This window comes from Dermacentor variabilis, chromosome 2, assembly GCF_050947875.1.
Source record: "Dermacentor variabilis isolate Ectoservices chromosome 2, ASM5094787v1, whole genome shotgun sequence".
NCBI classification, from domain to species: Eukaryota; Metazoa; Arthropoda; class Arachnida; order Ixodida; family Ixodidae; genus Dermacentor; species Dermacentor variabilis.
In genome coordinates this window covers 113,895,588-113,910,838 of record NC_134569.1, presented here as the reverse complement: position 1 = coordinate 113,910,838, position 15,251 = coordinate 113,895,588, and the positions used below count along the sequence as shown (strand labels likewise).

Here is a 15,251-nt window from a genome sequence, read left to right as displayed (position 1 = left end):
AGCCAATTAGATAAGACAAGCCGCTCAGTGTAGGCAATGGTATTGCTTTTTTAAGCAAACAAAAGTGACCTCCTATGAACGAGGAGAGCGTTTGAATGGTCTGTTCGGACAACCCTGCGGGTGAACGCCCGGTGCTTGCGTCGGCGGTTACGCAAATTTGACGTCAGGAGATTGGAATAAAAACATATTGGAATAGTTTTACGTTATAGGGCCTCAGATGGTGGAACAGTGAACTGATAACATTCCAAATGCAAAAAAAAAGTAAGGGTCACAGCAGCACAATCAGCAAAGTAAAACATATAGTAAACAGCAAAAGGCAATACAAAGACTATTAGAGAAAATAGTAATGGACTATAATTTTCCAGTGCACGTTTAAATAAAGATGGATCGGAAATAGTGACAATGGAAGGGTGTAAGGTGTTCCATCCCTTGCTGGCTGATGGAATGAATGAAAGAAACAACTGATTTGTTCTGGAAAAAGGAACGTGATCTTTAAGGCAATGATCTGTAAGCGATGATATGTAAGATAATTCTGAGATAAGGTTACGTCTTATCTAGATGCTCAATATAATAAATTTTATAAAAAGGACACAATCGCGCTATATTATCGCCTAAGCGCTAGCAATGGGAGTTCTAGAGTTACCTTCATTGATTACACGCTGTATAAACGCTGATAATTGCTTAGAATGAAACGTGCGCTACGAGCTTGCACTGATTCTAGCCTGTTGACAAGATATTCATGGCTTGGAGCCCATACACTGGACGCATATTCAACTTTAGGCCGGATAAGTGTTCTATATAGTAACAGTTTTAGTGACCATGGTGCCCTAGAGAAATTTCGTTTTATTTAATGTTTTATAAGTATAATGTATGATAATATTGTTAGCCCAAGACAAGTAACAAGTTATGTGGTTGCCTAAGTACTTGTATGACGTAACCTGTTCTAATGCTTATCCATCAATATTATAAGTCATGCTGGTATGAAAAACCTTGTTACGAGACACCCTCAGAAGCTTACATTTATCTTTAACTGCATTTGCCATTCCTCACAAGAATTTGATAGCTTAGCAAGATCAGACTGCAGAAGTTCACTATTGCAACTGGAAAAAATCGCCCTGTAAATCACACAGTCGTCAGTAAATTACCTTATGAATGAATTAATGGCACGTGGCAAATCATTGATGTAAATTAGAAACAACAAGGGACCAAGAACAGACCTTGCGGAACTTCGGAAATTACGGACTTGGTGACGAATCGGAGTCGTTTACATTGACAAATTGCAATCGAGTAGTTGGAAAATTTTTTATCCAATCAAGAATGTGTGGATCCAGATTTAGTCCGCGAAGCTCGAAACACGGGAACTTGTGGGGAACCATATCGAACGCTTTGCGGAAATACAGAAAGATGCAGTCATTGTTGAGTCCTCTATCTAACGCAGCAAAAAGATCATTTGTAAACGCAATAAGCTGAGTCTCACAAGAACAGCAAAGCGCACAATCATTGTACCCTACCAGTACTAACATATGAACAAAAAAAATGGAGATTAACGAAGATGAATGGAAAGACGTTAATACCACGCAACGAGTGGTGGAATGAAAATTGATGGCCGTAACGTTAGGGACAAGAAGACAGCGGCGTGGATTAGACAGGAAACGGAGGCATCTTATATTCTGTTTCACATTAAGAGTAGGATATGAATTTGGGGAGGCCACGTTATGCGGAGGGCAATTAGGCGGTGGTCTATTGAAGTCACAATATAAGTACCAAGGGTCGAATTTCGTCACGTCACCGAATTCTTTGCTGTCGAGGACGGCAAATAATTAGGTGACGTGACGAAATTTGAAAATTTACAGCCAGACGATGAGGTCGGGTAACGGAAGACAGGCGTAATTCGAGAGCGCAGGAAAAGCGTTCCTACAGCAATGGACGTAAATATGTTGATAGCGGTAACGATTGTAAAAAAAAAAACATTCCCAAGTCCTGCAATGATACGGTGTATCCATACTACGGGCGGCTCCGGAGGTAACTGTTCCGTAGACAATTATTTCTACAAGAAATAGATCCGTCATTAAGGAAACTCGCCACATCACACGGCCATTATTGGAGTCTCTCCACTCCTGCATCCATGAAGCGCAGCTACAAACTCGGTAGATCCCACGCATTGTGTGGAATCGATGTAAGCTTTGTATGCTGTTTGCTTTCATTGAACATAAGTAGGGGTGATGTTGGCGGCGAATGTGTAATTTCAGCGTTTATTCCAAAACGAGAGTGGTGAATCGATGTTACACGTTACCTTGCGTGCACCACTGCTATTTGTCTGCGTAATACGCAGAACACACAGGGAGGCGTGTTTGCTTAAGGCGTTGTTGGGCGTCGTGGTTCATAATGTCTGAGAGAGTTGAGCATTACCATTGCCTCACATGGCTTATCTTATCGCGACAGAAGTGTTAAGCATTAATTGAATTACGGGGCTGTACGTACTTCAATCAATGTCATTGTACGTATGCATTGTACGCATACATCCGCGGTTTGCACCACGTTTCGCTGCGTAGCGAGGACGCTCCGGTTCCGCAGGACGCTTCCTTTGAGCCTGGGTGTCCTCGACACAGAGTGCGCGCTTTGGGGCCATTTTGCTGGGGCGTGTTTACGTGCTGCTTCTGCATACGTGGCCAGCACGCTGTTGAGACGCCAGCTCCAAGCGCTCTCTTCAGGCTACGGACTATTGTAATGTTTACACTGTCACAGCCCTGCACGCGACCTCCACAGCCTAGTACCTGCATTTTCGTCCTGCAGGCAAGCACAGTACCTGCAGGAAAGCACAGCATGTGCCATACGCATAAACTGTGCAATGCTGTCGTGGCGACACGGGCCGGGATGCGCGGAGGCGAACGCCATCTGGTGGTGTTGCAGGAAACCCTTAGCGGCACACGCGGCAGGTCCATCACAGCAGCGCCCTGAAAGTCGGCATAAGAGGCAAAAAAAGTTTCACTTTAATGAATTACAATCCCCGCTTCATACCCAATCCCCTTCCTTCGACACGTGTACGGTTTCTTGCGGCAGAAGTGTAAGCACCATTTCGATAGACGTAATACGCACAAAAGGAATCTTATTCAACCAATACACGATGTGTCAACTACTAAGGGAAGTTTATTGGCGTACTGCCAACAATAATGCAAGTAACCAAAACTTGAAATTGCCATAGAATATATCTTCCGTAGTCACCATGGTACCGCGTCCCCTGTTTGCAACAATATTCCTATAATACCGTAACTTTCCAGACGCCTATTAAAAGGAAATGATGCATTTTGTTGTTTTTTTTCTCCCTTTTAATTCAATTATTATCAATGTTCACTTACCATGACCAGGCAGTTTTTATTTTTGCTCTGATATAGGTGACCTCTAGAAAGTAGAGTACACACTTCGACCACCTCTTCATGCGGCAGTCAGCTGTCACACAAACGGGAGGCTGGTGGTCAACTCCATTAACAGGCATCTTGGACATGGCTACGAAACCTACATATACACGAAGCCCGTAGGGGTGTTTATGAAGGCCCTCTAGCTTTAGCTGTTCGATATTGAAACGTTTGACTATTTAAATTTGATACAGTAAAACGAGCTACACTTTCTGTCTGTACCTTTCAGCTTCTGTACAATGCGTTTCGCTTTTCTGATGACAAGCGGTGACATGGCTGCGCGTCGAAAGGAGGACCTGTGAGATGATCGAGTAAAACACCGTCGCAATGGTCGCCACCACAGATTTCCCAACTAAAATTACTAGGAGGAACTTTGGCGCTGCGATTTATTGACTAGCATAGGAATGGCAATTAGTACATGCATTAGCCTAATCTTCGTGCTTGACGCTTCCGTGGTTTTCGTGGTTTTATTTACCAGTTATCTCCCTTCATTGACCTTAATTACGAGAAAGTCCTATTTTAACGTGATAGCGTTAAGGGCCCCGTGTAGAAGAAAATTCACTGTTGGTATCAGCTTCAGCGGCGGCGATTGTCCGTATGAGAAAAAAAAACATCCAGAACCACGCATCTCGATCCCACAGGCCCTCCGCGTGGCGCATAGGCCTTGTTGAACTAATTGAATTTTTCAGAGTAAAATTCGTTAGAAAATTCGTAAAGCACGACTTACACACAACCTCCAGACATGATAGCGTCAAAATGTAAATTTGCATATACGAGAGAACATAATTTTGTTACGCGGATACTCAAACAACAAACCCGTTTTCGAGCTGCCGTTTGAGGTCTGTCTTAGTAGGAGCGGTGCGCCCCTGAGAGCTCGCCTTCGTGCATAGCGTTCGCCGCCAGCGTTTCCAGGAAAACATTGCGGTTAATTACGTTCCATTTGCCGGGAAGCGTGAGAATCAGTGAGGGGTCTTTGAATGCTGTTGCGCTCCACTCTTATAGGTTAAGCTTAAGCGTCCTCCAAACTTTCTTCTTTTTTTCTGAATGCAGAAAGCAATATTATTTTGCGCACATCTATATACATTGCTAATTTCTAATTGTTGAATCTATAACACGATATCGTGTGAATCACGGGAAGGCGGGAGAGTTTATGTGGATTCATAGGTATACAGATACCTTGTAAGCGCCGTGAAAAACAGTGGGAAGGCGGGAAAAGGAAATTCAAGACGATGAGCAAAACGAGAACAAGGTGAAAGCGGGAGCCAACGTTTCGACAAGTGGGCTTGTCTTTTTCAAGGCGACATATGCTTCCCTCGGCACAGTATATATAGGTAGGGTTCTTCTAACGGGGAGAGGGGGTAAGCTGGGTAAGGATGGAGAGGCGGTAAGGCGTTCCCGCACCCACCTGCCTTTCCACTTTTCCAATTGCCTACCAGCTTGCCCAGGGTTTCCAGACTCAGGTCCTTGGTTAACTTCAATGCTCTAATTTCCTGCTGTTTTGGGTCAAAATTAACAGGCTTGAAGTGTTGTTTTTTTAATTGCTGCGATTGCTTTTGTTCCTAATGAAGCTTTCGGAAGTGCAACAAATCATCATTCTTTATCGGCCTGTATCAGGTCCATATTATTATTTTCAAATATGTGGCCATTTTATTAAGAGGCAATCTCGGGGCTTTCTTGAAGTCGTTAATGGCAGATTGTTCATTCGCCACTACCAGATGTCTTCTTGCGTCGTCGCTAGCCTTGCCAACGAAGCTACGTGCCAAAGCCAGCCACTGATGGGGGTTCCAGTCGAGGTTGAAATATTGTACAATTACCAGCCCACTGGATTTGCCAAAATTGCTTATGGAGCGTTATAACGAAAAAAAAAAAATAAAGCTATTCCAAACTGCTTCTATTCTATTTCTGAAATTAGCGCTTCGCAATTCTTTAAAAAGGTTTCGGACTACCCCACTCCACCTTCCTCTCACTCAAAGTCCCGAAAATTGTGAATCTGATATGACGTGTAGACACTGATCATGCCTCATCAGATCGAACAAAAAAATATTATCTCTCATTCCACACCCTTTTCGCCGTTATAGCACTCCCCTAATGGTCAAAAGTTTTCGAGCTGCGCCCACTTCGCCTTACTGTCATGCGATGTCGCAAAACAGCGAAAACTTGCCATGTGAGATTGACATGACGCTTTTAAAATGTCATTATATGTCAAACAAAGCTGAACTTTTTTTTCGGTGTAGCTGGAGACTGCCCGTTTAGAAAGAGATAGAAGACGCCTGTCGACCAATCGCACTGATACTGGCTACTCGTAGCTGCCGTGCAGTACGGACTTTTTTGCGTATAATAAACATTTTTACGCGGCAGTGCAACGCTGTAGAGCTCTTTCGGCAAGTATAAGACACTACTCTGCCAACTCTTCTTCGCTGAGGATCTGTTTTATGGAGGGATTTTTAACCTTCCGTTTCACGACACCGCGATTTTTGCCCAGCCACTGCAAATTAAGCAAGGGGAAGTGGGCCAAACCCATACGCCGGCACTTATGTACTTTCACTGTTATGTAATTTCACTGTGCTGACTCGGCCACACTGAAACCTTCTCCACTTCTACGTGCTGCTCGCCTCTTGTCAGCCAATTTGATAAGACCTGTATAAATAGGCAATGGTGTTCCTTTTGTAATCAAACAAAGGCGAACTCCTATAAACGAGGAGAGCGTTTGATTGGGTGGTTCAAACAACAATGTGGTTCACCACACGATGTTTGCATGGCAGTTTACGTTAATTTAACGTCAAGAGATTAGAATGAAAACTGAGTGGAATAGTTTTCAATTATAGGGCCCCAGTAACATGACCGATTTATGACCAATTTACCGACTACTGATTTATGATCAATTTAGACAAAGTGAGATTTTCTTGCAGTAAGCCTTAAAGATTTGTAAAGTTCGTGCTTCGCCTTTTTTTTTTTTTTGAGCTTACGAGTTTTCGGGGACTCTTGTAAAAAAATACCTGCCAACACCCCGAAATATTTCGTAATGTTTACGAATTTGGGCCCGTTTTACGGTTTTACGAATGTTGCGTCAAGTTTTACAGAAAGTTACTTCTGTTTGCGAAAATGTATTGCACGTAGGTCACCATATTTTCCATTGCAAGTGTTGTGATAATAAAAGGATGCAACAGGTATACTTCCTTCGAGCAAGTTTATAAAGTTCTTGAAGGAGCTGATATTGGCAACAGCTAAATCGCTGAAGAAGTCACTGTGGTCCAGAAATATGTTGTTGGTTATTATTTGATGCTGCAAGTTTGTTGCTACTCGGTGTGTTTCGTCTAAAGGTAAATCCTCGTTACTCAAATAACTATTTATACCCCTGAAAAGACTTGAGCTGCGGGCAAATTTTTCTATCTTCCCCACTCGTCACCTCAGACTAAGCTTACCCCATGCCATCCGGAGCAACATCACCGCACCTCCCCAAATTTGCAAATGTACCCAGCACACCACGCCCTGCGAAGGGAGGCCTGGGTCATACACAAGCAACACGGAAGTCAACACTCTACAAACTACATGAATGCGCGCCGCTTTACCCCAGACGAGCAGCCGCAACAGCCGTTGTAATCGTAAACAAAGAACATCGGAGCAGCATTTCATTCCCCTGAAACAATCCCCTCCAGGCTAGGAAGCGGTCATAGTCCTCGCTATCTCCCAAACAAAGTTTGAAATCATAGAGACCACCTATCAACAAGCGTGTCCCAGCTTCACCAGTGGCAGAATTCATACCAAGACGCTCAGAATCATTAGTCAAAAGCCGCCAACTACACCACTCACGATCACCACGGCATTCCTGGCAACGAAATCGCCAACCTCGTGGCTTAAGATTTGACGCGCCGAGCCGGCGCTGAGGAATCCGAATCCAAGCGCATGCATAATCCAGTCTCGCACCAAGATGCCGCACAACATTACTAGCTAACCAGCAGAACTTACCCTTCCCCCACACAAGTGAATAACTAGAAACCAGGAAATATTCCTCCGAGTGCTACAAGTCAATGCATTCCCACATCCGGCCGGAAATTATCTGATAGCCCATACACAATTCTCTCCGAAATGCCGCGTCTGCGGAGAAACCGAGTCTATTAGGTATATAGTAGTAAACTGCAGACCGGCACGGCTAACTCCTCCGAACCCTTATCACACCAAGGAGCTTTGGGAGAAAGCTTTGGCCAGCCAGGGCTCAGGACGGTTCCCCATCTCAAGGCATTCCGTAATGAGCCCGCCTCTCCAAAGCTACTTTCACATAATAAAGATGTTTGTTCTCTGTTTCTCTCTTGCTATCTTCATCCGGTGTTGCTCGGAAACACCAAGGAATGATTCGCCTTAAACTGTTCCCACAGCTTTTGGGATCCGCATATTATTTTATCCTATTCCACGCTCATTCACTGCTAGTGTTTTCTTCGTTATTACTTTGTGTGCGACGGTATTACCCCTCCCTGACTCATGCGCGAACCAGTTGCCGCAGCAATTTGTAAACGACTCCACAGCCGGAGGAATGGCTGGAGTCGGCTTATTTCTATTGTACACATGTGGCAAAAGACCCAGCACAGGTTAGTCAAGCAAATTATACCCAGAATAAAGTCAAAACGGCCCGCGTTTTTTACTTGCGCTGGAGCTTTCCCGTAACGCACTCTGCCCATTAATGCACTTCATATATTCAGCAAAAATGAAAGAAAGAAAGAAAGAGAAATGCAGCAATAATTTCATGCAAAAATATATTCCCGTTCCTTCGAATAAACCAGTTGACAGTCAGCACCCGTGTGGCAAGTATACTGTTCGTCTGTGGTGTTTAATATTTCCATAAAGATAGGTTTCTGAAGGAAACAAAATTTCCACTGCAAATCACAAAAACATGGGGACACCGCAGTTAGCAACTTGACTGCCCCATTTCGCAACTGAGTATAATGTCCCTTCAAAAATTCTAGAAGAGAAATAAAGACATTTTGACAGCTACACACACTGGCCTGCCTTTGAATCGAGCCCTCTTGAAACCCTCTCGTGTCCCCCCCCCCTCGCCCCGCCTCCAGTCTGCAGCAAATTACTAATAAAGGAAGCCGAACTGTCTCGAAAGCGTATGCGTTTACGAAAACTTGTCGCCCAAGCCGCCGCAAATAATTGGACATTATATGTGGGGAGGGGGGTTTCTTCAGATTTCAGCATGCAGGTCTCGACGTAACATAGGCAGAACGACAAACTTTTTGGGAGTAAGACACGTTTACTAAACGTTTTCGGCTGGTGCACCAGCCTATGTCAGAGTACAGGAAGTATACAGGATATATAATTGTCATGGATGTTGCGGGTGTCTGTGGCCTGACCACGAGTGCAGCGAAACCTCCGACAGGCTTCTCCTGCTCCTAGTGGTCGACTTCGAACCCATCCGGCCCTCTTCCAGCGTCTTCTTCATGTGGTCTATGGAGGCCTTGCTGGAGATCGAGGAGCGTCGCCTAGTCGCGGCATTAGCGACCGTGCACTCGACTGCAGAGGAAGCGGGCAGGTTGGATGTCGCAAGCAATGACATCAAGAGCAGGAGCGCCGCCGTGGCGAACGCTACGTCCTCGCGGCCGAGTTGCTGCAGCACCAGCGTTGCACTGGCGCAGAGGGCGCCGATGTGGCCGCTGGCGAGCGCCCAGCACAGGGCCACACCGCGCACGGCCGTGGGGACTATCTCCATGACGTACGCGACGCTGATGACAATGGCTACGACAAGGATGCCGCGCGAGAGCGCCAGTAAAATGGTGGCCGCGGGAAGGAAGCTGACGACGAAAGTGAGTAGACAGTGGGTGAGGCCGGCCACCATCGAGGCCACGCGGAGCACCTTCACCATCGCAAAGCGGGTGACCGCAGTGTGCATTGCCGCGTAACTGAGCAGGCCGCCAGCGAACGCGACGCCCATGAACCAACCACTGCTGTTTTCGCTGTCGTCGCTTCGCACCATCATTGATATCACGTCTGTGAAGACGGCGAACATGAGGGAGAACAGGACGGCGAACATTATCAACGCCCGCCTCCGGACCGAGGCGGCGTCCAGCAACGGGCCTTCGGCGGAGGAGGCGGCGCCGTTCCGGTGCTTCCAGTGATCCCTCTTGACTTTGTCGAGCAGGCAGGCTGTGCCGGCGAAAGGAAAGTGGTTCATTTCGGCCGCAATCAGCATCACGGCCTCGGCACCTCCCAGGCTGCCCTTGGCGATGAGCCATCGCGGCGATTCTTGCGCGACCGCGAACGTAGCGAGCAGAAGCAGTGTCGGCGAGAGAAACGCGGCTTGTTTCAGGGCCCAGCTGATCTCCAGGCTCCTATTGATCACAAACCACAGGTCGCCCAGCACGAAGCTGGCTGTCGCGGCAAAGATGAGGTGCAACGGCCTGTGTTCGTGGGTGGTAACCTCGAAGCAGACGAGCACGGTCACGGCGGAGCTGACAGCCGCGCTACCGTATACAAAAAACTGCGCCAAGGTGTAAAGCGCGTAGTCGGTGGCCAGGCAGCCAGCTACTGTCGACGCAATCGTAGCCGTCGAGGCTGCCAGTTGAACAGGCATCCTGCCCAATAGGTCGGCCGCGGCACCCGATAGCAGCAAGAACGCGCCGGAACCCGCGTGCTGCGCCGCCATTGTGGCGGCGAGCAGGGGGCGTCTTCGGCAAACCATGTTCCAGACGCTAATGACTGATGTCGAGGCTTGCGCTTGGTCGTAGTCCCACTCGTAGCACTCTACCACAGCGTCCGTGTTTTTCGGCGAGTCTCCGAGACTCTCGAATACGGAACAACGACTGCGGCGTCCATCGGCGCCCACAGGTATGGCATAGTTCTTCCAGGCGTCCGCCGAGACGTTGTATGCGGCCGGTCTCTTGCACCAATGGTCCACGTCGCGCGAGATCAGGGGAAGCAGTATGGAGTGTCCGTTCATCAGGAAGATGGTGACGGCGCTGAGGATCAACAGCCGGCTCTGGAAGACTCCGTCGCCGAAGCCTTCCTGGCAATCGAAGCACTCGCTCGTCAAAAGGTCGGCGGCTGCGAGTCGCCGCGGTAGAAAGAGGTCCATGCCCGTTCTTTAACACGAAGTTCTCGGTCCAGAGCTATAGATGCTTCGGCGCTTCTTCTGACAGCAAGGCCCCGAACACCTCGAGATGACTGCTTCTTCGTCTTCACACGTAGTGGCACACGCCACGCGACAGAATTAGGAAGAATGACGTTAAAAAGAAGAGCATGATTAGAAGAAGAAACTGAAATCACTGTATCAAAGCGTTATTCGGCAGCTTCTTAGACAGCGAAAAAGATAATGAGAATGATGAAGTATGTGATGTAAAACTTATGTACATGAATATCTTTTCAGAAAAGAAGGGATGGCATCGTCGTCACGCCATGGTCGTCATGCAGGCTACGGGTACAGTGTTCGTCCCACCATTGCCGTCAGGCGCGCTTCATCATACTATTCTCATCATACCGTTGTCATGCCATCATCGTCATTGTACCGTCGTCATCCAGTTGTCGTCATGCATTCGTTGTCATACCGTTGTTGTAATGCCGTCGCAGTTATTTCGTCGTCAGCATTTTATAATTAGATGAAAAGTGTCAATGAGAAAATTGTAGAGCAACATGAAAAACTGCCGATACAGCTTTCTATTGCTCGATACATGCCATATGAAAGTCTTTTCAGAGCGTGAAACAAGCGCGCGAATACACACAAAGTTGTGTCATTATCGTTGGCATTCGCGTCCTTTCCGCTTAGATGGTTAAATGTTGTCGGTCGTCAGTTACAATTACGTCACCAAGCAGTCATCAACTGTGACGTATTCGTCAGCCATCATACCCATAGATTCGTTACAACAACTAGCGTACGACTTCAGCGATTCCTGGAGCAGTGCAGCAGGACTTCTGATAACAGCACGCTGATCTAGTGCGTAGCTAGTCCTGCCGTTAGCTCTAGCGCACACCGCGCACTTTGGTGACGTCTGTGGAGGGCAGTGGCGGTATCGCTTCATGACATTTGTTGCAAAGCAACAAATCCGCCGCAGTGGACGCCTAAATTCCTTCGTTGCACAGGCAAATTCGTTGTAGTTGGCTTCGTTGCAGAAGCATTTACAATATAAATAAAAAACTGGCCGACGATTACGATAATCATTAATGGGTATTTCAGCGCAGCTCGATGCTTCCTTTCACATCGCGATGCATCCGAGATCGCGAGAGGCAGCGCGTGGGCGGCGCGCGAGCGCAGTTCACAGCAGCCGCCATGGCAGACCTCCCAGACGACGCGCGCCACTCTAGCACCACCTCGTAGCCATCGTCGCCGCACTACGCCTTTCTTCGCATGCTTTCGTCATGCCCTCCTCTTTCGCTTTCCTCCTCGCATCTTTCATCCACGCTTCGCTCCGCATTAGCTCTTTCATCCTTCGCCGTGCTCATTCGCTCGGTTACGCCGACGTCGAACGCTCGCTGCAGGAACGGGCTCCACAGATGCATTTTAAAGATAGCAATCTGGCCAAGACATAATCGGTCCTTCGTTATGCAGGTAATTTCGTTGTAGAGGCGTTCGTAGTAGAAGCGTTCGACTGTACAACCAATCGGCGCAGCGCACGCAGAACCCTAAACTGCATTGCACTGCATATCTTTTTTTTTTCTTTTGCTCTCTTACTGTCATTGGAATAGGCAACTTACGCTCTGAGAAATTCGAAATACCATGAACGGGAACGCCACAAGGCTCCGTCATTTTGCCGATGCTATTCAATCTGGCGATGAGCTCACTACCTAACGGACTGAAATAAATAGAAAGGATTGGTCACGCAGTACATGCTGATGACCTGACTGTCTGGACTACGCGTGAGCGTCGACAGACAAATAGCAAGATGCTCTGCAAGAAGCCGTTGAGAAAACGGTAAAGTACCTACCTAGAAACATGTGGACTGACGTGCGCACTAGAGAAGTCGGAGCTCTTGGTGCTAAGAAAGCGCACAAGAGGCCGACAACTGCAGCATATAACAAACCCAGAAGTAAGGGTAGGAAGCATCATGATTCCGCAGGCTACGGCGCTTCTCATCCTCGGATTCCTGATTCGAAAGCACGGGGCCGGGGTAGCAGAGTTGGAAAAAGTTCACAGAACAGTGCAACAAGTAACCCACTTGATCAAAAACGAGAAGAAAGGGGGTTAACTGAGGGGTCCGATTATTTTTAGTCAAATCATGAGAAGCCAACAAACACTGACACCAAGGACAACATAGGGGAAATTGCTTGTGCTTAATAAATGTAATGAAGAAACGATAAATTAATGGAAATTAAAGTGAATGAAAAAACAACTTGCCGCAGGTGGGAACCGAACCCACAACCTTCGCAAAGTTATCGTTTCTGCATTACATTTATTAAGCACAAGTAATTTCCCCTATGTTGTCCTTGGTGTCAGTGTTTGTTGGCTTGTCATGATACCACTTGATCAAAAGGGTGACAAGCGAAAGTCACGGAGTCAAGGAAAAAGACTGCCCGAGAGTGCTACAAGCGCTGGTCACAAGCATCGCCACGTACGGGACCCCTTACATTGACATGAAGAGCATACAATATAAAATCAACGTGCTTATCAGAAAAGCCTCCAAAACTGCCATGGGCCTATCGCCCTCCGTGGACGGACGGACGGATAGACGGACAGACGGACGGACGGACGGACGGACGGACGGACGGACGGACGGACGGACGGACGGACGGACGGACGGACGGACAGACGGACAGACGGACAGACGGATGGATGGACGGATGGATGGACGGATGGATGGACGGTTGGATGGACGGATGGATGGTTGGATGGATGGATGGATGGATGGATGGATGGATGGATGGATGGATGGATGGATGGATGGATGGATGGATGGATGGATGGATGGATGGATGGATGGATGGATGGATGGATGACTTTCTTCAGGTCCGTCGGTGCGCGAGATTTGTGCGCAGCGGGCCGCTTCATGTCCACAGCGAAATTACTCAAAGTGGGAGTACACAACACATGGAGGAGCTCGGGGAAGCTTACAACGTCAACCAGCTGGAGAGATTAACGCTGACAAAGAGAGGAACAACCCTGCTGCAAGATCTGGGCTACCAAGTCGAGGATAAGAGGCACCTATCTCAGCGTATCCCACACGAGATCCAAGACAAGCTACACGCAAGCACCATGCCCAGAAACATGCATGCCGAGTGCGACAAGGAACTGAGACAGGCGAGAATACAACCGTTCAAGAAAAAACTCGAACGCGCCAGCAACAAAGAAAACGTGAGATACACGGACGCAGCCGCGTACAGAGCGAACGACCCATTTGCAATCAGCGTGGCTGGTTGGTTGCTATCAGCGGGAGAAGGGCGAAGAACATACAGCCACGTCCACACGCGCCAAGGACGCGAGCACAGCAGAGGAGATGGGCATAGCCCTGGCCATCGCAATAGGCAGGAAGACCTACACTCCAACGTCCAGTCACGACGATGAGGAAGCAGATCAGTTTTATGAAGATGTTGAATTAGCGATAAGAAAAGTGCAAACGCGATATACAGTAGTAATGGGGGACTTCAATGCAAAAGTGGGGAAAAAGCAGGTGGGTGAACATGCAATTGGAAACTACGGTGTCGATTCTAGAAACGCTAGAGGTGAGATTGACAAGGAAATTTATTTACCCGTAGGCACACTTACAGCTGTGGTAGGAACGAAAGGTACAATGTGAGGTACATCACATGTAATACATCATACTTGATGTAAACACAAAAGATTAACAAATGAAATAATAAATGGTGTCTTCTTGACACTGGCTTTGTCACCCACAACAACAACAAGAACAACAAAACTCATTACCACATCCACGCAAAAGCATTGTTGTCGGCCTCGAATTTATGAAAGGTACTCGGGGCACATACAGACACAGTCTGAACTCGGGCAACCGAATTGAGCATTATTCTGGCTGTAGAAAGACTTTGCCTCGGGAGACGGTTATGTACCGCGTAGACCAGCGGCGAAGAAACTCGACTTCACCGAGTTTGAACAACTGTTCTTCAAGATGACCCCATATTAACACCCGTAGTTTCCGCATTCTGGGGTACATTGCTCTATTTGTCTGTCGAGATCGTTCTGCGATGTTACGGAAGCACCACAAAATGTAGCTAGCGCTGTAGTAGACGAGACTCGCAAACCGATCTCGGCGCTGTGGTGGCCGCACGATGGATATTCCGAACATTCTTGCAACTAGCTTCCAGAAGGTGCGTGCTACAACGCAGTCCTTTACTACATGCGCGTTGGTCTCTGTTTGTGCGCAATATATGCATTTATCATTCGCTACCATATGCCAGCGTTCAAGCCTGTCTTTTGTAGGTAGAATGCCCCACTGATATTGCCAATGAAAGTCCTTCACTTGAGAGGGCAAATCAGGTGAAAGCACAGCTGTCCATGTTTGTGTAGTAGCTGTCCGTGGAGGTACAGCTGTCTCACACAACATTTCACAAAGCCTGGAAACTGGTGTCGCACGCCACTTTGTAATTCTTAGTTGTACAAGCTGGCTTTGCAAGCGCGCAGCCGCCGCATACTGCGGTGCTGGCGTTACTGCCGTCGGAAGCAAGTTGCCTGTACTCTGCGGCATAAGCGTTCGACGGTAATGGCCCAGCCAATAAAGGAGCAGTGGCCTACCAGGGTACTCATCATCATCAAGTAGATCACATGTACACTTAGTGCACAACAGCCTACCGAATGTAACTATGCACGGCAAGCTCCATCCTCCGCTGGATTTTGGCAGACGCAAAAATTGCTGCGCTACGTATTGCGACTTGTTTAGCCAGAACCATGAGAAAATAAGTGAG

At 47.6% G+C, this 15,251-nt stretch overlaps 1 long non-coding RNA gene across 1 annotated transcript in view; it reads right to left on the bottom strand.

The window, feature by feature from the left end:
* Positions 1-15,251, bottom strand: part of LOC142570945 (uncharacterized) — a 92,118-nt gene that overhangs the window by 58,069 nt on the left and 18,798 nt on the right. The window contains exon 2 of the long non-coding RNA XR_012825718.1: positions 2,807-2,954. This is a non-coding gene — a long non-coding RNA (uncharacterized LOC142570945). The remainder of the gene's footprint in view (positions 1-2,806; positions 2,955-15,251) is intronic.